The sequence below is a fragment of the Scyliorhinus torazame genome, chromosome 25 (assembly GCF_047496885.1).
Source record: "Scyliorhinus torazame isolate Kashiwa2021f chromosome 25, sScyTor2.1, whole genome shotgun sequence".
NCBI lineage: Eukaryota > Metazoa > Chordata > Chondrichthyes > Carcharhiniformes > Scyliorhinidae > Scyliorhinus > Scyliorhinus torazame.
The window spans coordinates 32,236,153-32,258,153 of NC_092731.1; the positions used below are offsets into that span (position 1 = coordinate 32,236,153).

General features: G+C 57.1%; 1 protein-coding gene and 1 non-coding gene across 3 annotated transcripts in view; both read left to right on the forward strand.

Moving 5' to 3' along the window:
- The first annotated feature begins 3,430 nt into the window (after positions 1 to 3,430).
- trnal-uaa (transfer RNA leucine (anticodon UAA)) lies at positions 3,431 to 3,513 on the forward strand. The gene has a single exon. It is a non-coding gene; the product is annotated as a tRNA-Leu (tRNA).
- Positions 3,514 to 15,751: 12,238 nt separating this feature from the next.
- Positions 15,752 to 22,001, forward strand: part of LOC140402461 (phosphorylase b kinase gamma catalytic chain, skeletal muscle/heart isoform-like) — a 144,485-nt gene continuing 138,235 nt past the window's right edge. For both annotated transcript variants that reach the window (XM_072490269.1, XM_072490270.1), the window contains exon 1: positions 15,752 to 15,828. The gene's annotated coding sequence lies outside the window, so the exon portion shown is untranslated. The remainder of the gene's footprint in view (positions 15,829 to 22,001) is intronic.

The window sequence follows — 22,001 nt, forward strand, 5'->3', positions numbered from 1 at the left end:
CACCTGCTGCACGCTAACCCCCAGTACGCCTACGTGGCGTTCCCTGACGGCCGGCAAGATACAGTCCCCTTCGGGACCTGCCGCCCGCCGGAACTCCACGCGCACCCGAACTATTACCCGCCCCCCCCACAGCAGTGGGAGGGGTCAGTACTCCTGCCGCTCCTGCCTAGGCCCGCCCACCCACCGACACCCCCTACAGGTGCCCCGCCCCCCCTCCCGTGGCAAACATTTGCCCCAACAGCGCCTCCTAGGGGTGACGAAGCTGCCAGGGAGGCCGAAACCACGCTCCCGGAGTCGCAACCACTGGGACCACCACCAGAATCACCACCGAAGCCCAGATGTTCCAGGAGGACGACCAGGCCACCCGATCGACTGATTGCTTCGCTGTGGCTTTAACTGTGAACGAACACTTTGTAACTTTCCTCAACAGCTCTATAAGGAGGTATCACAGTACCTCCATATCTGATCATACCATCTTAAAGGCGACTGTTACCACTGGCCACCACCCCCGCCGGACTCTTTTTTAACAGGGGGTGAATGTGGTAGTACCAGGTATTGCGGTACCTAAGAGGCTGATGACCATTGGTTAGACCCAGGAGTTTACCATTGGCTGTTGTTACGTAGCTCCGCCCTGACAGGCGGAGTGTAAGAGACGGGGCCGTCCCAGCAGCCTTCACTTTCTGTACCGAAGCTGCTGGGGAACAAGTTCTAGTAGATTAAAGCCTTCAGTTATGAAATCACTTCGTCTTGAGTGTAATTGATCGCGCATCAGTGATGGCCAACACACTCCTGCTGGCGTGGTGGTAACTATAGCGAGGCTCAACATCAGCGGCAGCAGAGACGCACACCACACATTGCGGCGCTCCTCGCTCCTCCGGGATGTGAAGTATGCGGGGAGCTTCCTGCAGGAAACCCACACCGCTCCGGGACACAAAGCCAAGTGGCTCCTGGAGTGGCATGGGGAGGGTCTTCATAAGTCACCTGACCTCACATGCAGGTGGGGTGGCTATACTGTTGGCCCCATGTTTTCAGCCGGAGATCTCGGGGGTCAATCATAGAATCATAGAATCATAGAAGTTTACAGCAAGGAAACAGGCCCTTCGGCCCAACCAGTCCATGCCGCCCAGTTTTTACCATTAAGCTAGTCCCAGTTGCCCGCACTTGGCCCATAACCCTCTATATCCATCTTACCCATGTAACTATCTAAATGTTTTTTAAAAGACACAATTGTACCCGCCTCTACTACTACCTCTGGCAGCCCATTCCAGACACTCACTACCCTCTGAGTGAAGAAATTGCCCCTCTGGGCCCTTCTGAATCTCTCCCCTCTCACCTTAAACCTATGCCCTCTAGTTTTAGACTCCCCTACCTTTGGGAAAAGATGTTGACTATCTACCTTATCTATGCCCCTCATTATTTTATAGACCTCTATAAGATCACCCCTAAGCCTCCTACGCTCCAAGGAAAAAAGTCCCAGTCTATCCAGCCTCTCCTTATAACTCAAACCATCAAGACCCGGCAACATCCTAGTAAATCTTTTCTGCACTCTTTCTAGTTTAATAATATCCTTTCTATAATAGGGTGACCAGAACTGTACACAGTATTCCCAAGTGTGGTCGTACAGTGTCTTGTACAACTTCAACAAGACGTCCCAACTCCTGTATTCAATGTTCTGACCAATGAAACCAAGCATGCCGAATGCCTTCTTCACCACCCTGTCCACCTGCGACTCCACCTTCAAGGAGCTATGAACCTGTACTCCTAGATCTCTTTGTTCTATAACTCTCCCCAACGCCATACCATTAACTGAGTAGGTCCTGGCCTGATTCGATCTGCCAAAATGCAATCAGCCAGTGTCCGGCCGGTTACTGCAATTAGTCCGTGCCGGGGAGTCGGTGCTTCACTTTGTGAATGTCTACACGCCTCGAGCAGGACCGCAGCAGGCGACTTTCTTCGATGTCCTGTCCACTCTTCTCGGCACCATCACGGTGGGCGAGGGCATTATCCTCGGAGGGTACCCAGCGCAGCTCGCCGGCGGTGGTGAAATTGAGGGACCTGGTTAGATCCTTCGACTTGGTGGACGTCTGGCGGACTCTCCATCCTGAATCGCGGGTGTACACATTTGTGCGCCTTCCGTTCAGAGCGTCCAGAATCGACCGTCTTTACATTTCCAAGACGTACCTGCCCAGCGTTCCGACGACCTCTGTGGGGCAGGTGCCGTGCTCGGATCACCACCTGGTGTGGGCGCGGCTCGCCCCGTCCCGCGCTCAGACACGGTCCGCGTACTGGCACTTTAACAACCTGCTGCTGGAGGACGAGCGGTTCCTGGTCTCGTTTTGTACCTTCTGGGCCGACTGGGGAAGGAAGCGGGGAGGCTTCCCATCCTTGAGGCTCTGGTGGGATTGGGTAAGACTCACGTCTGTGCCTTCCGTCGAGGGTACGCGAGGGGGGCAACGGCGGGTCGGAAATCCACGATCGCCCAATTGGCGGGAAAAATCTTTGACCTGGAGAGACGTCTCGCGCATCCCGATGAGGACCCGGCCCTTGGGCTGGTGTACAGAGAGAAGAAAGGCGCGCTGCGGGACCTGCAACCCATTGGGTCCCACGGCGTGTACGTGAGGTTGCAGATCCGTCTCGTGATGGACGTGGACCGTGGCTCCACCTTCTTTTACTTGCTTGGAAAAGGGCGCAGGGCCGGCTGCAGCTCCTTACACTGTGGGCAGAATCTTTGAATATTTTTAAGGCAAAGCTCGATAGATTCTTGATGAACAAGGAGGTGAAAGGTTATCGCGGGCTGGCAGGAATATGTGGTTGATCAGCCAATGACGAGGGGCCGAATGGCCTCCTCCTGGTCTTAGTTTAGATTCTTGTATATTTTACTTTGCACCCACAACCCCCTCTGTTCCCCCTCACTCACTCTTTCTCTCTATCTCTCGTTCCTCTCTTTGCCCGTTTCTCTTATTCGGGGAGAATGATGGAGTGACAGAGGGCGTGATTTAATGGAAATGAAGCACAGTCCGGTTTCGGGCGTGTTTATCGGGTCTCGTGGAGCTGGCAGCGCCGAGCATGTCCCTGCTATTAATCGGGATTTTGCTGCATTTCTGGGACTCGGCGAGGAACGCCCAGAGGCCTCTGGCGGAATTTACCGGCGTCGTCGCGTCCCGAGCAGGGTACAACGAGGCCGGTGGATTGAGCCGCAAGAGAGAGAAATTCCAAATCGGAGCCAGAGGAATCGGAATTCAAAGGCCCCCGGGCTTTTCACTGAATCACCAAATTAATGTCATTAAATCACAGGCATTCATTCTTGGGCAATTTTACCAGATTCAGGTTTCGGATTTTATCATTTCAGAGCCTCTCGAGGGCTTTACTGTTGATGAATTCATTTTTAAGCTGTAGTCACTATTGCAATTTGATTGCTGCTGTCTAATGTACCAGGATGGCCGAGTGGTTAAGGCGTTGGACTTAAGATCCAATGGACATGTGTCTGCGTGGGTTCGAACCCCACTCCTGGTAGATGTGTTTTTCTGATCCTCTTGCTGTTTAATTTAACGTCGGAGCAGGGATCGACCACAAGGTTCCTCGAAGCTGCTCTGTCGTTCAGTAAGATTCAAGCTGATCTGATCCTGGTCTCAAATCCACTTCCCTTCCTTTCCCCACAGCCCTCGACATTCCTGTCGTTCTAGATTCTGCCCAATCAGCCTGGGGCATATTCAATGACAATCTCCACTCTCTCTGGGATAGAGAATTCCAAAGTTTCCTGATCATCTGAGAGATGAAATTCCTCCTCCTCTCCGTTTGGAACGGGTGATCCGTTGGCAGCATCGTCCGCCATGTTATTTAATCACTCCTGTCTTCCACCCTCCCTCCAGCCTTCCCCCTTTGGAGGAAGTCGAGGCGATCACTCCTCTACGGGGCAGCCAAACGCGTGTCACACCTGTGAGAAAACGGGGCACGTTGCTGCTGACGGCAGCGTCACCTCTGCCAAAACTGCAGGCAGGAGGGACACACAAGCACAGATTGTACAGAAAGTAAATGGTGCAGCCTGTGTGGGCGCCGGACATCTTTACAAAGATGAATGGGGAAATTGGGATATATTATATTTTATATTTGTTGCAGTCATGTTATCAAAAACCCCAGTTTAACCCCGGTTCTATCGGTACTTGAAGAGACAAAGATTGGTGAAGACAAATGTAGGTCCCTTACAGTCAGAAACAGGGGAATGTATAATAGGGGACAAAGTAATGGCTGAGCAACATAAACACATACTTTGCTTCTGTCTTCACAAATGAGGACACAAATCGGATACCAGAAATGTTGGGAAATGCAGGGTTTAGTGAGAGGGAGGGTCTGAAGAAGATCAATATCAGCAGAGAAATGGTGTTGGGGACATTGGTGGGATTGAAGGCTGATAAATCCCCGGGGCCTGATAATCTACATCCCAGAGTGCGTAAGGGAATGGTTCTAGAAATAGTGGATGCATTGGCGGTCATTTTACAGGATTCTGTAGACTCTGGAACAATTCCTGAAGATTGGAGGGTGGCTAATATAACCCCACTATTTAAAAAGGGAGGTAGACAGAAAACAGGGAATTATAGACCAGTGAGCCTGATGTCAGTAATGGGGGAAATTCTGAAAGGTTTTATAGCAGAACTCTCCCAAAAAAAGTGGAAGGATTGGATAGAGTCAGAATAGATTTATGCAGGGGAAAACCATGCTTCGAGGATGTAACTAGTAGAGTTAATGAAGGGGAGCCAGTGGATGTGGTATATTTGGACTTTCAGAAGGCTTTTGACCAAGTCACGCTTGAGAGATTAGTGTGTAAAATTAAAGCGCATGGGATTAGGGTGGTGTATTGAGATGGATAGAAAACTGGTTGGCAGACAGGAACCAAACTGTAGAAATTAACGGATTTTTTTCAAACTGACTAGTGGGGTAACGCAGGGCTCGGTGCTGGGACCCCAGCTATTCACAATATATATTAATGAAATAGGTGAGGAACAAAATATAATATCTCCAAATTTGCAGATGACACCAAGTTGGGTGGGAGGGTGAGCTGTGTGGAGGATACAGAGATCCTTCAGTGTGATTTCGACAAGTTGAGTGAGTGGCAAATGAATGGCAGATGCAGTATAATTTGGAGAAATGCGAGGTTATCCACTTTGGTAGCAAGTGGTAAAGAAGGCAAATGGTATGCTGGCCTTCATAGCGAGAGGATTCGAGTACAGGAGCAGGGATGTGTTGCTGCAATTACACAGGGCCTTGGTGAGGCCACACCTGGAGTATTGTGAGCAGTTTTGGTCTCCTTATCTGAGGAAGGATGTTCTTGCTCTCGAGGGAGTGCAGCAAAGGTTTAGCAGACTGATTCCAGGGATGGTTGGACTGACGCATGAAGAGAGATCGAATTGTTTATGATTGTATTTGCTGGAGTTCAGAGGAATGAGGGGGGAATCTCATAGAAACCTATAAAATTCTAATGGGACTGGACAGGGTAGATGCAGGAATGATGTTCCCGATGGTGGGTGTGTCCAGAACCAGGGGTCACAGTCTGAAGATACGGGGTAAACTATTTAGGACAGAGATGAGGAGAAATGTCTTCACCCAGAGAGTGGTCGGTCTGTGGAATTCGTTACCACAGAAAGTAGTTGAGGCCAAAACATTGTATGGTTTCGAGAAGCAGTTATATATAGCACGTAGGGCGAAGGAGATCAAAGGATATGGGGGGGGAAGTGGGATTAGGATATTGAGTTGGATGATCAGCCATGATCAGAATGAATGGTGGAGCAGGCTCAAAGGGTTGAATGGCCTCATCCTGTTTCTAATTCCTATGTTTCTAAAATACATTGATTTTAACCATTTACTATGATGGCTAATGGAATATTGGTTATGGTTAGGCCGTTATCTGGAGCGTAGATAATTTATGAGGGATTGTGTTTAGTCCTGGCTAAGCAGGACATGGGACATCTTAGTGTGAGGAGACTAGAGAATGTCTTATGCTTGGGCTACTGTAGTTAATGGGAGGAGCCAGGGCTGTCTGTAGTTTTGCAGTTTCGCAAAAGATTTATGAGTTGAACATTTTGTTCCGGAAATTCTCTCTCTCCAAAGGTCTGCACAGAGAAGCAGCTAACCCTGTTTGTTAAATTTATTTATCAGTGGCATTTGAACTGTATTAGGTGCTTGAACCTATACCCTCTAGTTCGCGATTCCCCAACTCTTGGAAAAAGGCTGAGTGTATTCACCCTATTCATGCCTCTCATGATCTTATACACCTCGGTAAGATCACCCCTCAGTCTCCTACTCGTCAAAGAAAAAAGTCCCAGCCTGCCCAATCTCTCCCTACAACTTCCCAACTTCTATACTCAATGCCCAGACTAATGAAGGCCAGCATGCCAAAGGCCTTCTTCACTGCCCTATCTACCTGTGACTCCACCTTTAGAGAATCATTTACCTAAACTCTAAGGTCCTTCTGTTTCACGATACTCCCTAAGGTCCTACCATTCAACGTGTCCTAACTTGATTTGACTTTCCAAAATGCAGCACCTCACACTTATCTGTATTAAACTCCATTTGCCATTTCTCGGCCCACTTCCTCAGCTGATCAAGATCCTGCTGCAATTTTTGATAACCTTCCTCACTGTCTACAATACCACCTGTTTTAGTGTCATCTGCAAACTTACTGATCATGCCCTTTACATTCTGAAATTACATTTTACGTGCAGAAAAGATTTACAAGGATGTTACCGGGACTTGATGGTTTGAGTTATAAGGAGAGGCTGGATAGACTGGGACTTTTTTCCCTGGAGCGTAGGAGGCTTAGGGGTGATCTTATAGAGGTCTATAAAATAATGAGGGGGATAGATAAGGTAGAGAGTCAACATCTTTTCCCAAAGGTAGGGGAGTCTAAAACTAGAGGGCATAGGTTTAAGGTGAGAGGGGAGAGATTCAGAAGGGCCCAGAGGGGCAATTTCTTCACTCAGAGGGTAGTGAGTGTCTGGAATGTGCTGCCAGAGGTAGTAGTAGAGGCGGGTACAATTGTGTCTTTTAAAAAGCATTTAGATAGTTACATGGGTAAGATGGGTATAGAGGGTTATGGGCCAAGTGCGGGCAACTGGGACTAGCTTAATAGTAAAAACTGGGCGGCATGGACTGGTTGGGCCGAAGGGCCTGTTTCCATGCTGTAAACTTCTATGATTCTATGATTCTCATCCATATCTTTGATATAAGTAAGAAACAGAAATGGCTCAGCATTGACTCGAGGCACACCACCAGTCCAAGGCCTGCAGACGATAAAGATCCTTCCACCATTACTCTCTGCTTCCGAACATCAAGCCAATTGTATATGTAATTTGCCAGCTCTCCCTCGATTCCATGTGACCTAACCTTCCAGAGCAGTCTACCATGTGGAACTTTATCAAAGGCCTTACTGAAGTCCATATAGACTACATCTACCACCCTGTCCTCATCAACCTTCCTGGTCACTTCAGCAAAGAACTCAAACAGATTTGTAAGGCATGATCTCCCATGCACAAAGCCGTGTTGACTACTCCTCATCAAACCCTGTCTTTCCAAGTGCCTGTATATCGTATCCCTCAGAATCCTCTCTCGTAACAGATGTGAGGCTTACCGGTCTATAATTCCCAGGTTTTCCTTCTTAAATAAGAGCACAACACTTGTTACCCTCCAGTTTTCTGGTAACTCACCCGTGGCTAACAATGATGCAAATATCTCAGCCAGGGCTCCCACAGTTTCTTCTCTAGCCTCATGCAGTGGTTTTGGACATACCTGGTGAGGGCCAGGAGATTTATCCACCGTCGTACATTTTAATATGTCCATCACCTCCTGTGCTGTAATGTAAAATGTCCCCAATATATCGGCACTAACCGTCCCGGGTTCCCAAATCTTCACAGAGGAGAAATATTAATTGAGAATCTCGCCCATCTCCTGCGATTCCACACCTATGTGTCCCCTTTGGTCCTGGAGGGATCCTATTCTCTCTCCAGTTGTTCTTTTCCCTTTAATACTTAGAGAATCCCTTTGAATTCACCTCAATCCTCTCGGCCAAAGCTACATCATGTCCTCTTTTTGCCCTCCTAATTTCCTTCTTGAGTACACTCCTGTATCCCCTGTAGACCTCCAGGGAATCCCTGAATTCCAGCTGCTTGTACCTGAGCCATGCCTCCTTCTTTTTTCTGGCCAACACCTCAATATGTTTTGGCATCCAAGGTTCCCTACTCCTGCCAGCCTTGCCCTTCAGCCTAACAGGAACATACAGACCCTGAACTCTAGCTATTTCACTTTTAAAGGACTCCCACTTCCCGGAGGTCCCTTTGCCCTCAAGCGAGCTACTCCAATCAATCCTTGCAAACTACTGTCTAATTCCATTAAAATTTGCCTTTCCCCACTTCAGAAGATGCACCTGTGGACCAGTCCTGTCCCTTTCCAAAACTATTTCAAAATTAATAGAACTATGGTCACTGGTCCAAAGGTGGTCGCCCACCATCACCCCAATCATTTGCCTTGCCCTATTTCCCATGAATAAATCAAGTCTTGCCCTTTCCCGAGTAGGACCTTCCTCATACTGCCTGAGGAAACTTTCCTGAAGACACTGAACACTCTGGCAGTGCCAGTCTATGTGAGGAAAATTAAAGTCCCCTCCTTTGACAACCCTATTACTCTGGCAAGTCTGGAAGGCAGTGGTCAGAGATGAACACTGGCTTGACGTCGGTGGGCCTGACCGTGGATGCAGGGACACAAAGAGGAAGTCTATCCTAGAGCGGATGGACCCGTCTGGCCGTGCCCATGTATATCTATGCTGCGCTCCGTCTGCAGGATTGCTGAAGACGTTGTGCAGCTTGGCGTCTTTTACTGTGTCCATCAGGAGTCTGGACGTGGTGCCAGTTTGCTGTCGGCTCTGCCGGATCGTCCAGCCGCATCGATGATGCCATTGAAGTCGCCGCCCAGAGTGACTGGCTTGGAGGTGGCCGACAGCAGTGGGAGTTGCTGAAGGACTGCCAGCCGCTCACTCTTTACGGCTGGGGCGTACACGTTAATGAGTCTGAGAGGAGCGTTTTGGGATTTGACATCTGTTTTGAGGAGGCGTCCGCCTATCACTCCTTAACATCGGAGATGGTGAAGTTGCCTCCCCGCAGCAGAATACCCAGGCTGGAGGCGCGACAATCGTTTCCTCCTGACCAGATGGATGGCCCGTAGGACCACCAGCTCGACCAGCGCCTGTAGTTGCTGAGGTGCGGAATCCCACACTCCTGCAGGAACAGGAGGTCGGTTAGCCAGGTAACTAAGGGTGACAACACATTGTAAAGTATTTTTGATGCTTCTCTCATTAATTGATGCAAATTTAAAACCCATTTTTACAAAGAAGGTTCACCACTCTCAGAGCCCAGAGTCTGTACACGTGCGTGTTCCAGCTGTTATCTGGATGTTATCCTGCAGACATAGATACATAGAAGATAGGAGCAGGAGGAAGCCTTTTGGCCCTTCGAGCCTGCTCCACCATTTATCATGATCATGGCTGATCATCCAACTCAATAGCCTAATCCTGCTTTCTCCCCATAACATTTGCTCCCATTCTCCCTGAGTGCTATATCCAGCCGCCTCTTGAATATATTCAATGTTTTAGCATCACTACTTCCCGTGGTAATGAATTCCACAGGCTCACCACCCTTTGGGTGAAGAAATGTCTCCTCATCTCTGCCTGAAATGGTTTACCCTGATCCTCAGACTGTGACCCCTGGTTCTGGACAGACCCACCATCGGGAACATCCTCCCTGCATCTACTCTGTCTAGTCCTGTTAGAATTTTATAAGTCTCAATGAGATCCCCCCTCATTCTTCTGAACTCCAGTGAGAACAATCCCAACCTAGTCAATCTCTCCTCATATGAAAGTCCTGCAATCCCTGGAATCAGTCTGGTAAACCTTCGCTGCACTCCCTCGAGAGCAAGAACCTCCTTCCTCAGAACAGGAGACCAAAACTGCACACAATACTCTAGGTGTGGCCTCACAAGGCCCTGTATAATTGCAGCAACAAATCCCTGCTCCTGTACTCGAAACCTCTCGCAATGAAGGCCAACATACCATTAGCCTTCTTTACCGCCTGCTGCACCTGCATGCTTACCTTCAGCGACTGGTGCACAAGGACACCCAGGTCCCGCTGCACTCTCCCCTCTCCCAATTTACAACCATTCGGGTAGTAATCTGCCTTCCTGTTTTTGCTTCCAAAATGAATAACCTCACACTTATACAAATTATACTGCATCTGCCATTGCTTTGCCCACTCGCCCAGCCTGTCCAGAACATACTTTAGGATCCCTGCATCCTCGTCACAATTCACCTTCCCACCCAACTTGGTTAACATCTGCAAACTTTGAGATGTTACATTTTGTACCCTCATCCAAATCATTAATATATATTGTGAATAGCTGGAGTCCCAGTACCGATCCCTGTGGTACCTCACTGGTTACTGCCTGCGAATTAGAAAAGGACCCATTAATTCCTACTCTTTGTTTCCTGTCTGCCAACCAGTTTTCTATCCACCTCAATATACTTCTCCGAATCCCATAGGTTTTAATTTTGCACAATAATCTCTTATGCGGGACTTTGTCAAATGCCTTCTGAAAGTCCAAATATACCACATCGACTTGCTCCCCCTTGTCAACTGTACTGGATACATCTTCAAAGAATTCCAACAATTTCCCTTTTAAATCCATGCTGACTCTGACTGATCCCGCCCCTACTTTCTAAATGTTCCGGTATAAAGTCCTAGATAATGGATTCAAGAATTTTCCCCACTACCGATGTTCGGCTTACTGGTCTATAATTCCATGCTTTCTCTCTACCACCCTATTTGAATATTGGAGTGACATGAGCTATCCTCCAATCTGCAGGGACTGTTTCAGAGTCTATACAATCCCGGAAGATGCTGACAAACTGTTTCAGGGTTGAAGAGCTGAGAAAACAGTCCTGGTCTGTGTCGGGCCTGTAACCTCAGCTGGGTGACATTGGGGGGGTTCTGCAGCCCTGGTGTCCAGCTTTGCACTCAGTGGGTGTTGGGGTTTCAGGTCGATCTTCTCCTGGTTTGTTGCTGCTGCCGGATAAAGGTAGCCTCAACTTCCTACAATGGCGAAACTGGAGGGGGGGTCAGGATGACTCCATTGCCGTCCATCGCCAGTTGATGACCCTCCAGCGGCAGTTGATGTTTGTCCAGGTGTGCGTCCCTGGGGACAGTCCATAGAGCACAGAGTCCTGCATCACAGAGCTGCTGGGGATGAACCTGGACAAATACCACTGCATCTCCCTCCAGACATTCTTTGCAAAGGTATATTCCACAAGGAGGTGGGCGACCTTCACATATCCCCCGCAGCCACTCCGAGGGCAGCGTGTGACGGCGTTGAGACCTCGGGTGCACATGAAGGATCTGATGGGGAGGTCCCTTCTCACCACCAGCCAAACTGGATCTTGGTGCTTGTTTGAAAGTTCTGGTGATGAGAAGTTCTGCCAGATGACTCTGACAGTCTGCTCAGGGAACTGTCCGATGATGGAGAGGAAGCGTTGCTCCCACGTGTCTGTCTTACCTTGGCGATGCGCTCCTCAGTTTTTGGTGCACGCCCCAGCCGCTCTGGACCATATCCCCAGCACCTTCAGGTTATCTGACTGGATGGAGATGACCGTATCACTGAGCATCGCGAGGCTATCAGAGACCGTCCCACTGTGGACAGCACAGGACTGCTCACCCACTCCAGAGCTGGCGCAACCCAATTGCCGATGATCTTGTCTGTGGCGATGACCGTGGCCGTGGCCATGGCGATGACCTTGGCCGTGGCGATGACCTTGGCCGTGGCGATGACCTTGGCCTTGGCGATGACCGTTGCCGTGGCGATGTCCTTGGCCGTGACGATGTCCTTGGCCGTGGCGATGAGTAAACCAAGGCGATCAGTAAACCAAGGTCCACCACACGAAGAAAACAAAAAGGGACGGTCAATAGAGAATTAACGGTGCTATATTTAACTGCGCGCAGTGTACGGAACAAGGTAGATGAGGCCCAGATTGTGACTGGCAGGTATGATGTGGTAGGCATCACAGAGACATGGTTGCAGGGGGTTCAGGACTGGCATTTAAACATCCAGGGATTCACAACCTATCGAAAAGACAGAGAGGTGGGCAGAGGGGGCGGGGTTGCCTTGTTAATTAGGAATGAAATTAAATCAATAGCACTAAACGACATAGGGTCAGATGATATGGAGTCTGTGTGGGTAGAGTTGAGGAACCACAAAGGCAAAAAAACCATATCGGGAGTTATGTACAGGCCTCCTAACAGTGGTCAGGACCGGGGGCACAAAATGCACCACGAAATAGAAAGTGCATGTCAGAAAGGCAAGGTCACAGTGATCATGGGGGGACTTCAATATGCAGGTGGACTGGGTAAATAATGCTGCAGTGGACCCAAGGAAAGGGAATTCATTGAATGTTTACAGGAGGGCTTTTTGGAACAGCTTGTGATGGAGCCCACGAGGGAACAGGCCATTCTGGACTTAGTGTTATGAATGAGCCAGACTTGATTAAAGATCTTAAAGTAAGGAGCACTTAGGAGGCAGTGATCATAATATGTCGAATTCAATCTCCAATTTGAAAGAAAGAAGGTAGAATCAGATGTAAAGGTGTTACAGTTAAATAAAGGTAACTACAGGGGCATGAGGGAGGAACTGACGAAAATCAACTGGGAGCAGAGCTAGTGGGAAAGACAGTAGAACAGCAATGGCAGGAGTTTCTGGGAGTAATTGAGGACACAGTACAGAGGTTCATCCCAAAGAAAAGAAAGGTTATCAGAGGGGGGATTAGGCAGCCATGGCTGACAAAGGAAGTTAGGGAATGCATCAAAGCAAAAGAGAAAGCCTATAATGTGGCAAAGAGTAGTGGGAAGTCAGAAGATTGGGAAGGCTACAAAAACAAACAGAGGATAACAAAGAGAGAAATAAGGAAAGAGAGGATCAAAAAGAAGGTAAGCTAGCCAGTAACATTAGGAATGATAGTAAAAGTTTCTTTAAATACATTAAAAACAAACGGGAGGCAAAAGTTGACATTGGGCCGCTCCAAAATGACGCTGGTAATTTTGTGATGGGAGACAAGGAAATAGCTGAGGAACTGAATAAGTACTTTGCGTCAGTCTTCACAGTAGAAGACATGAGTAATATCCCAACAATTCCGGAGAGTCAGGGGGCAGAGTTGAATATGGTAGCCATCACAAAGGAGAAAGTGCTAGAGAAACTAAGAGGTCTAAAAATTGATAAATCTCCAGGCCCAGATGGGCTACATCCTAGAGTTCTAAAGGAGATAGCTGAAGAAATAGTGGAGGCGTTAGTTATGATCTTTCAAAAGTCACTGGAGTCAGGGGAAGTCCCAGAGGATTGGAAAATCGCTGTTGTAACCCCCCTGTTCAAGAAGGGAACAAAGAAAATGATGGAAAATTATAGGCCAATTCGCCTAACCTCGGTTGTTGGCAAGATTCTAGAATCCATTGTTAAGGATGAGATTTCTAAATTCTTGGAAGTGGAGTGTCGGATTAGGACAAGTCAGCATGGATTTAGTAAGGGGAGGTCGTGCCTGACAAACCTGTTAGAGTTCTTTGAAGAGATAACAAATAGGTTAGACCAAGGAGAGCCAATGGATGTTATCTATCTTGACTTCCAAAAGGCCTTTGATAAGGTGCCTCACGGGAGACTGCTGAGTAAAATAAGGGCCCATGGTATTCGAGGCAAGGTACCAACATGGATTGACGATTGGCTGTCAGGCAGAAGGCAGAGAGTTGGGATAAAAGGTTCTTTTTCGGAATGGCAACCGGTGACGAGTGGTGTCCCGCAGGGTTCAGTGTTGGGGCCACAGCTGTTCTCTTTATATATTAACGATCTAGATGACGGGACTGAGGGCATTCTGGCTAAGTTTGCCGATGATACAAAGATAGGTGGAGGGGCAGGTAGTATGGAGGAGGTGGGGAGGCTGCAGAAAGATTTAGACAGTTTAGGAGAGTGGTCCAAGAAATGGCTGATGAAATTCAACGTGGGCAAGTGCGAGGTCTTGCACTTTGAAAAAAGAATAGAGGCGTGGACTATTTTCTAAACGGTGACTAAATTCATAATGCTGAAGTGCAAAGGGACTTGGGAATCCTAGTCCAGGATTCTCTAAAGGTAAACTTGCAGGTTGAGTCCGTAATTAAGAAAGCAAATGCAATGTTGTCATTCATCTCAAGAGGCTTGGAATATAAAAGCAGGGATGTACTTCTGAAGCTTTATAAAGCATTAGTTAGGCCCCATTTAGAATACTGTGAGCACTTTTGGGCCCCACACCTCAGGAAGGACATACGGCACTGGAGCGGGTCGAGCGGAGATTCACACGGATGATCCCAGGAATGGTAGGCCTAACATAGGATGAACGTCTGAGGATCCTGGGATTATATTCATTGGAGTTTAGGAGGTTGAGGGGAGATCTAATAGAAACTTACATGATAATGAATGGCTTAGATAGGGTGGATGTAGGGAAGTTGTTTCCATTAGCTGGGGAGACTAGGACCCGGGGGCACAGCCTTAGAATAAAAGGGAGTCACTTTAGAACAGAGATGAGGAGAAATTTCTTCAGCCAGAGAGTGGTGGGTCTGTGGAATTCATTGCCACCGGAGGGCGGTGGAGGCCGGGACGTTGAGTGTCTTTAAGACAGAAGTTGATAAATTCTTGATTTCTCGAGGAATTAAGGGCTATGGAGAGAGAGCGGGTAAATGGAGTTGAAATCAGCCATGATTGAATGGTGGAGTGGACTCGATGGGCCGAATAGCCTTACTTCCACTCCTATGTCTTATGGTCTTATGATGACCTTGGCCTTGGCGATGACATTGTCTGGAGTTTTTTTAATCACCAGTGAGATGGGTCCCGGGCAGGGCTGTGAGGGGGCTGTGGAAGGGGTGGGGCTGACAGAGGGGGCGGGGCTCTGAGAGGGGGCAGTGGGAGGGAGGTGGGGCTCTGAGGGGGGATTGGCTCAGACGGGGGATTGGCTGTGAGAAGGGGGCGGGGCTGACAGAGGGGCGGGGTTCCTGAGGGGGGATCGGCTGTGAGAGGGGGGCGGGGCTGAGAGAGGGGACGGCGCCTGAGAGGGTACGGGGCTGAGAAGGGGCGGGGCTCTGAGGCGGGGCGGGGCTGTGAGAGGGGGCGGGGCTGTGAGAGGGGACGGTGTATGTGAGGGGGGCGGGGCTCTGAGGGGGCGGAGCTCTGATGGGGGATCGGCTGTGAGAGGGGACGGCGCTGAGAGGGTACGGGGCTGAGAAGGGGCGGGGCTCTGAGGCGGGGCGGGGCTGTGAGAGGGGGCGGTGCTGCGAGAGGGGGCGGGTGTGTGAGAGGGGGCGGGGTGGTGAGAAGGGGCGGGGTGGTGAGAAGGGGCGGGCGCTGAGAGGGGGCGGGACTGTGAGGGGGCGGGGCTCTGAGAGGGCATTGGTCTCAAGGGGGTTCGGCTGTGAGGGGGGGCTGAGAGAGGGGACGGCGCTGAGAAGGGGCGGGGCTGTGAGAGGGGGCGGGGCGGTGAGGGGGTGAGGCTGGGAGAGGGGGCGGGGCTCAGATTGGGCGGGGCTGTGAGAGGGGGCGGGTCTGCGAGAGGGGGCCGGGGCGGTGAGAGGGGGTGAGGCTGTGAGAGGGGGGGCGGGGCTCAGAATGGGCGGGGCTGTGAGGGGGCGGGGCTGTGAGAGGGGGCGGGGCTGCGAGAGGGGGGCGGGGCTGCGGCGCCATATTTATTTCTCTCCCGAAGCGAAAAAACAGAAACAACCGGGTCAACGACAACAGGTAAACAAACCCCCCCCCCCCCCAAACACCCCCCCCCCCCAATCACCTGCTCCCCCAATCACCCCCAACCCGCCCCCCCCAATCACCCCCCCACCCGCCCCCCCCAATCACCCCCCCCCCCCAATCACCCCCCCCCAGCCCTGTACCCCACCCAACCCGCCCGCCCCCCATCACCCCCCAACCCGCCCCCCCAATCACCCGCCCCCGCCCCCCCCCCAATCACCCGCCCCCCCCAATCACCCCCCACCCGCCCCCCACCCAATCACCCGCCCCCCGCCCCCCCCCAATCACCCGCCCCCCCCCCAATCACCCGCCCCCGCCCCCCCCCAATCACCCGCCCCCCCCAATCACCCCCCCACCCGCCCCCCCAATCACCCCCCCACCCGCCCCCCCCAATCACCCGCCCCCGCCCCCCCCCCCAATCACCCGCCCCCCCCAATCACCCGCCCCCCGCCCCCCCCCAATCACCCGCCCCCCCCAATCACCCCCCACCCGCCCCCCCAATCACACGCCCCCCCAAGCACCCGCCCCCACCCCCCCCCAATCACCCCCCACCGCGCCCCCTCCATCACCCCCCCACCCGCCCCCCCCCCAATCACCCCCCACCCGCCCCCCAATCACCCCCCCCCAATCACCCGCCCCCAATCACCCCCCACCCGCCCCCCAATCACCCGCCCCCCCAATCACCCGCCCCCCCAATCACCCGCCCCCCAATCACCCCCCCCCAATCACCCGCCCCCGCCCCCCCAAGCACCCGCCCCCGCCCCCCCCAAGCACCCGCCCCCCGCCCCCCCAATCACCCGCCCCCGCCCCCCCCAATCACCCGCCCCCGCCCCCCCCAATCACCCCGCCCCCGCCCCCCCCAATCACCCCCCCCCCAATCACCCCCCCCTCCAATCACTCCCCACCCGCCCCCAATCACCCCCCCAATCACACGCCCCCCCCCAAATCACCCGCCCCCGCCCCCCCAAGCACCCACCCCCGCCCCCCAATCACCCGCCCCCCCAATCACCCGCCCCCCCAATCACCTGCCCCCCCAATCACCCGCCCCCCCAATCACCCGCCCCCCCAATCACCCGCCCCCCCAATCACCCGCCCCCCCAATCACCCGCCCCCCCAATCACCCGCCCCCCCAATCACCCGCCCCCCCAATCACCCGCCCCCCCCAATCACCCCCCACCCGCCCCCCCAATCACCCCCCAATCACCCGCCCCCCCCAATCACCCCCCACCCCGCCCCCCCCAATCACCCCCCACACCGCCCCCCCAATCACCCGCCCCCCCCAATCACCCGCCCCCGCCCCCCCAATCACCCGCCCCCCCCCAATCACCCGCCCCCCCCAATCACCCGCCTCCCCCCCCAATCACCCGCCCCCCCAATCACCCCCCACCCGCCGCCCCCCCAATCACCCGCCCCCCCCCAATCACCCCCCACCCGCCCCCCCAATCACCCCCAATCACCCGCCCCCCCCCCAATCACCCCCCAACCCCGCCCCCCCCAATCACCCCCCACCCCGCCCCCCCCAATCACCCCCCACCCGCCCCCCCAATCACCCCGCCCCCCCAATCACACCGCCCCCGCCCCCCCAATCACCCGCCCCCCCCCAATCACCCGCCCCCCCCAATCACCCGCCTCCCCCCCCCAATCACCCGCCCCCCCAATCACCCCCCACCCGCCCCCCCCCCAATCACCCCCCCAATCACCCGCCCCCCCAATCACCCCCCACCCGCCCCCCCAATCACCCCCACCCGCCCCCCCAATCACCCCCCACCCGCCCCCCCCCCAATCACCCCCACCCGCCCCCCCCAATCACCCCCACCCGCCCCCCCCCAATCACCCCCCACCAGCCCTCCCAATCACCCCCCACCCGCCCCCCCCAATCACCCCCCACCCGCCCCCCCATCACCCCCAACCCATCCGCCCCCCCATCACCCCCAAGCCGCCCCATCACCCCCCAACCCGCCCCCCCATCACCCCCCAACCCGCCCCCCCATCCCCCCAACCCGCCCCCCCATCCCCCCAACCCGCCCCCCCATCACCCCCAACCCGCCCCCCATCACCCCCAACCCGCCCCGCCATCACCCCCAACCCGCCCCCCATCACCCCCAGCCCTGTACCCCCCCCAACCCGCCCACATCACCCTCCAACCCTGCCCCCCCATCACCCTCCAACCCTGCCCCTCCATCACCTTCCAACCCTGCCCCGATCATCCTCCAACCCTGCCCCCCCATCACCCTCCAACCCTGCCCCCCATCACCCTCCAACCCTGCCCCCCCCAATCACCCTCCAACCCGGCCCCCCTATCACCCTCCAACCCTGCCCCTCCATCACCTTCCAACCCTGCCCCCCCCATCACCCTCCAACCCTGTCCCCCCCATCCCCGCTCCTCCCCTCCCCCAGCCCCCTCTCGCCTGAGTCTCCCCAACCCAACAGATAATCCGGACACTTGGGGAGCCGGGGATTGGGAGGGTTCTGTTTAGCTGATGTCTCGTCAGTTTTAATCTGTGTCCCCCTCCACCCTGGACCCCCTCTGGCGCCTTCCCCACCTCTCCCCACCCCCTACCCTGACCCCCCCTCCCCCTACCCTGACCCCCCTCCCCCTACCCTGACCCCCCTCCCCCTCCCCCTACCCTGACTCCCCTCCCCCTACCCTGACCCCCCCTCCCCCTCCCCCTACCCTGACCCCCCTCCCCCTACCCTGACCCCCCCTCCCCCTACCCTGACCCCCCCTCCCCCTACCCTGACCCCCCCTCCCCCTACCCTGACCCCCCTCCCCCTACCCTGACCCCCCCTCCCCCTACCCTGACCCCCCTCCCCCTACCCTGACCCCCCCTCCCCCTACCCTGACCCCCCCCTCCCCCTACCCTGACCCCCCCTCCCCCTACCCTGACCCCCCCTCCCCCTACCCTGACCCCCCCTCCCCCTACCCTGACCCCCCCTCCCCCTACCCTGACCCCCCCTCCCCCTACCCTGACCCCCCCCTCCCCCTACCCTGACCCCCCCTCCCCCTACCCTGACCCCCCCCTCCCCCTACCCTGACCCCCCCTCCCCTACCCTGACCCCCCCTCCCCTACCCTGACCCCCCCCTCCCCTACCCTGACCCCCCCTCCCCCTACCCTGACCCCCCCTCCCCCTACCCTGACCCCCCCTCCCCCTACCCTGACCCCCCCTCCCCCTACCCTGACCCCCCCTCCCCCTACCCTGACCCCCCCCCCTCCCCCCTACCCTGACCCCCCCTCCCCCTACCCTGACCCCCCCCCTCCCCCTACCCTGACCCCCCCTCCCCTGACCCCCCCTCTCCCTGACATCCCCCCTCCCCCTACCCTGACATCCCCCCTCCCCCTACCCTGACCCCCCCTCCCCCTACCCTGACCCCCCCCTCCCCCTACCCTGACCCCCCCTCCCCCTACCCTGACCCCCCCTCCCCCTACCCTGACCCCCCCTCCCCCTACCCTGACCCCCCCTCCCCTGACCCCCCCTCCCCCTACCCTGACCCCCCCCTCCCCCTACCCTGACCCCCCCTCCCCCTACCCTGACCCCCCCTCCCCCTACCCTGACCCCCCCTCCCCCTACCCTGACCCCCCCCTCCCCTACCCTGACCCCCCCCTCCCCCTACCCTGACCCCCCCTCCCCCCTACCCTGACACCCCCCTCCCCCTACCCTGACCCCCCCCTCCCCCTACCCTGACCCCCCCTCCCCCTACCCTGACCCCCCTCCCCCTACCCTGACTCCCCCCTCCCCTACCCTGACCCCCCCCCTCCCCCTACCCTGACCCCCCCCTCCCCCTACCCTGACCCCCCCTCCCCCTACCCTGACCCCCCCCTCCCCCTACCCTGAGCCCCCCCTCCCCCTACCCTGACCCCCCCTCCCCCTACCCTGACCCCCCCTCCCCCTACCCTGACCCACCCTCCCCCCTACCCTGACCCCCCTCCCCCTACCCTGACCCCCCCTCCCCCTACCCTGACCCCCCCCCCTACCCTGACCCCCCTACCCTGACCCCCCTCCCCCTACCCTGACCCCCCCCTCCCCCTACCCTGACCCCCCCTCCCCCCTACCCTGACCCCCCCTACCCTGACCCCACCTCCCCCTAACCTGACCCCACCTCCCCCTACCTGACCCCACCTCCCCCTACCCTGACCCCCCTACCCTGACCCCCCTACCCTGACCCCCCCTACCCTGACCTCCCCCTACCCTGACCCCCCCCCTACCCTGACCCCCCTCCCCCTACCCTGACCCCCTCCCCCTACCCTGACCCCCCTCCCCCTACCCTGACCCCCTCCCCCTACCCTGACCCCCCTCCCCTACCCTGACCCCCCTCCCCCTACCCTGACCCCCCTCCCCCTACCCTGACCCCCCTCCCCCTACCCTGACCCCCCTCCCCCTACCCTGACCCCCCTCCCCCTACCCTGACCCCCCTCCCCCCTACCCTGACCCCCCTCCCCCTACCCTGACCCCCCTCCCCCTACCCTGACCCCCCTCCCCTACCCTGACCCCCCTCCCCCTACCCTGACCCCCCTCCCCCTACCCTGACCCCCCTCCCCCTACCCTGACCCCCCTCCCCCTACCCTGACCCCCCCTCCCCCTACCCTGACCCCCCTCCCCCTACCCTGACCCCCCTCCCCCTACCCTGACCCCCCTCCCCCTACCCTGACCCCCCTCCCCCTACCCTGACCCCCCTCCCCTGACCCCCCTCCCCCTCCCCTGACCCCCCTCCCCTGACCCCCCTCCCCCTCCCCTGACCCCCCTCCCCCTCCCCTGACCCCCCTCCCCCTCCCCTGACCCCCCTCCCCCTCCCCTGACCCCCCTCCCCCTCCCCTGACCCCCCTCCCCCTCCCCTGACCCCCCTCCCCCTCCCCTGACCCCCCCTCCCCCTCCCCTGACCCCCCCTCCCCCTCCCCTGACCCCCCTCCCCCTCCCCTGACCCCCCTCCCCCTCCCCTGACCCCCCTCCCCTGACCCCCCTCCCCCTGCCCCTGACCCCCCTCCCCCTCCCCTGACCCCCCTCCCCCTCCCCTGACCCCCCTCCCCCTCCCCTGACCCCCCTCCCCTCCCCTGACCCCCCTCCCCCTCCCCTGACCCCCCTCCCCCTCCCCTGACCCCCCTCCCCCTCCCCTGACCCCCCTCCCCCTCCCCTGACCCCCCTCCCCCTCCCCTGACCCCCCTCCCCCTCCCTGACCCCCCTCCCCCTCCCCTGACCCCCCTCCCCCTCCCCTGACCCCCCTCCCCCTCCCCTGACCCCCCTCCCCCTCCCCTGACCCCCCTCCCCTCCCCTGACCCCCCCTCCCCCTCCCCTGACCCCCTCCCCTCCCCTGACCCCCTCCCCTCCCCTGACCCCCCTCCCCCTCCCCTGACCCCCCTCCCCCTCCCTGACCCCCCTCCCCCTCCCCTGACCCCCTCCCCCTCCCCTGACCCCCCTCCCCCTCCCCTGACCCCCCTCCCCCTCCACTGACCCCCCTCCCCCTCCCCTGACCCCCTCCCCTGACCCCCCTCCCCCTCCCTGACCCCCCTCCCCCTCCCCTGACCCCCCTCCTCCCCTGACCCCCCTCCCCTCCCCTGACCCCACCTCCCCCTACCCTAACCCCCCCTCCCCCTACCCTGACCCCCCTCTACCCTGACCCCCCTCCCCCTACCTGACCCCCCTCCCCTACCTGACCCCCCTCCCCCTACCCTGACCCCCCTCCCCCTACCCTGACCCCCCCTCCCCCTACCCTGACCCCCCTCCCCTACCCTGACCCCCTCTACCCTGACCCCCCCCTCCCCCTACCCTGAACCCCCCCTCCCCCTACCCTGACCCCCCTCCCCCTACCCTGACCCCCCCTCCCCCTACCCTGACCCCCCCTCCCCCTACCCCTGACCCCCCCTCCCCCTACCCTGACCCCCCCCCTCCCCTATCCTGACCCCCCCCCTCCCCTACCCTGACCCCCCCTCCCCTACCCTGACCCCCCCTCCCCTACCCTGACCCCCCCCCTCCCCCTACCCTGACCCCCCCCTCCCCTACCCTGACCCCCCCTCCCCCTACCCTGACCCCCCCTCCCCCTACCCTGACCCCCCCCCTCCCCCTACCCTGACCCCCCCCTCCCCTACCCTGACCCCCCCCTCCCCCCTACCCTGACCCCCCCCTCCCCCTACCCTGACCCCCCTCCCCCTACCCTGACCCCCCCGTCCCCCTACCCT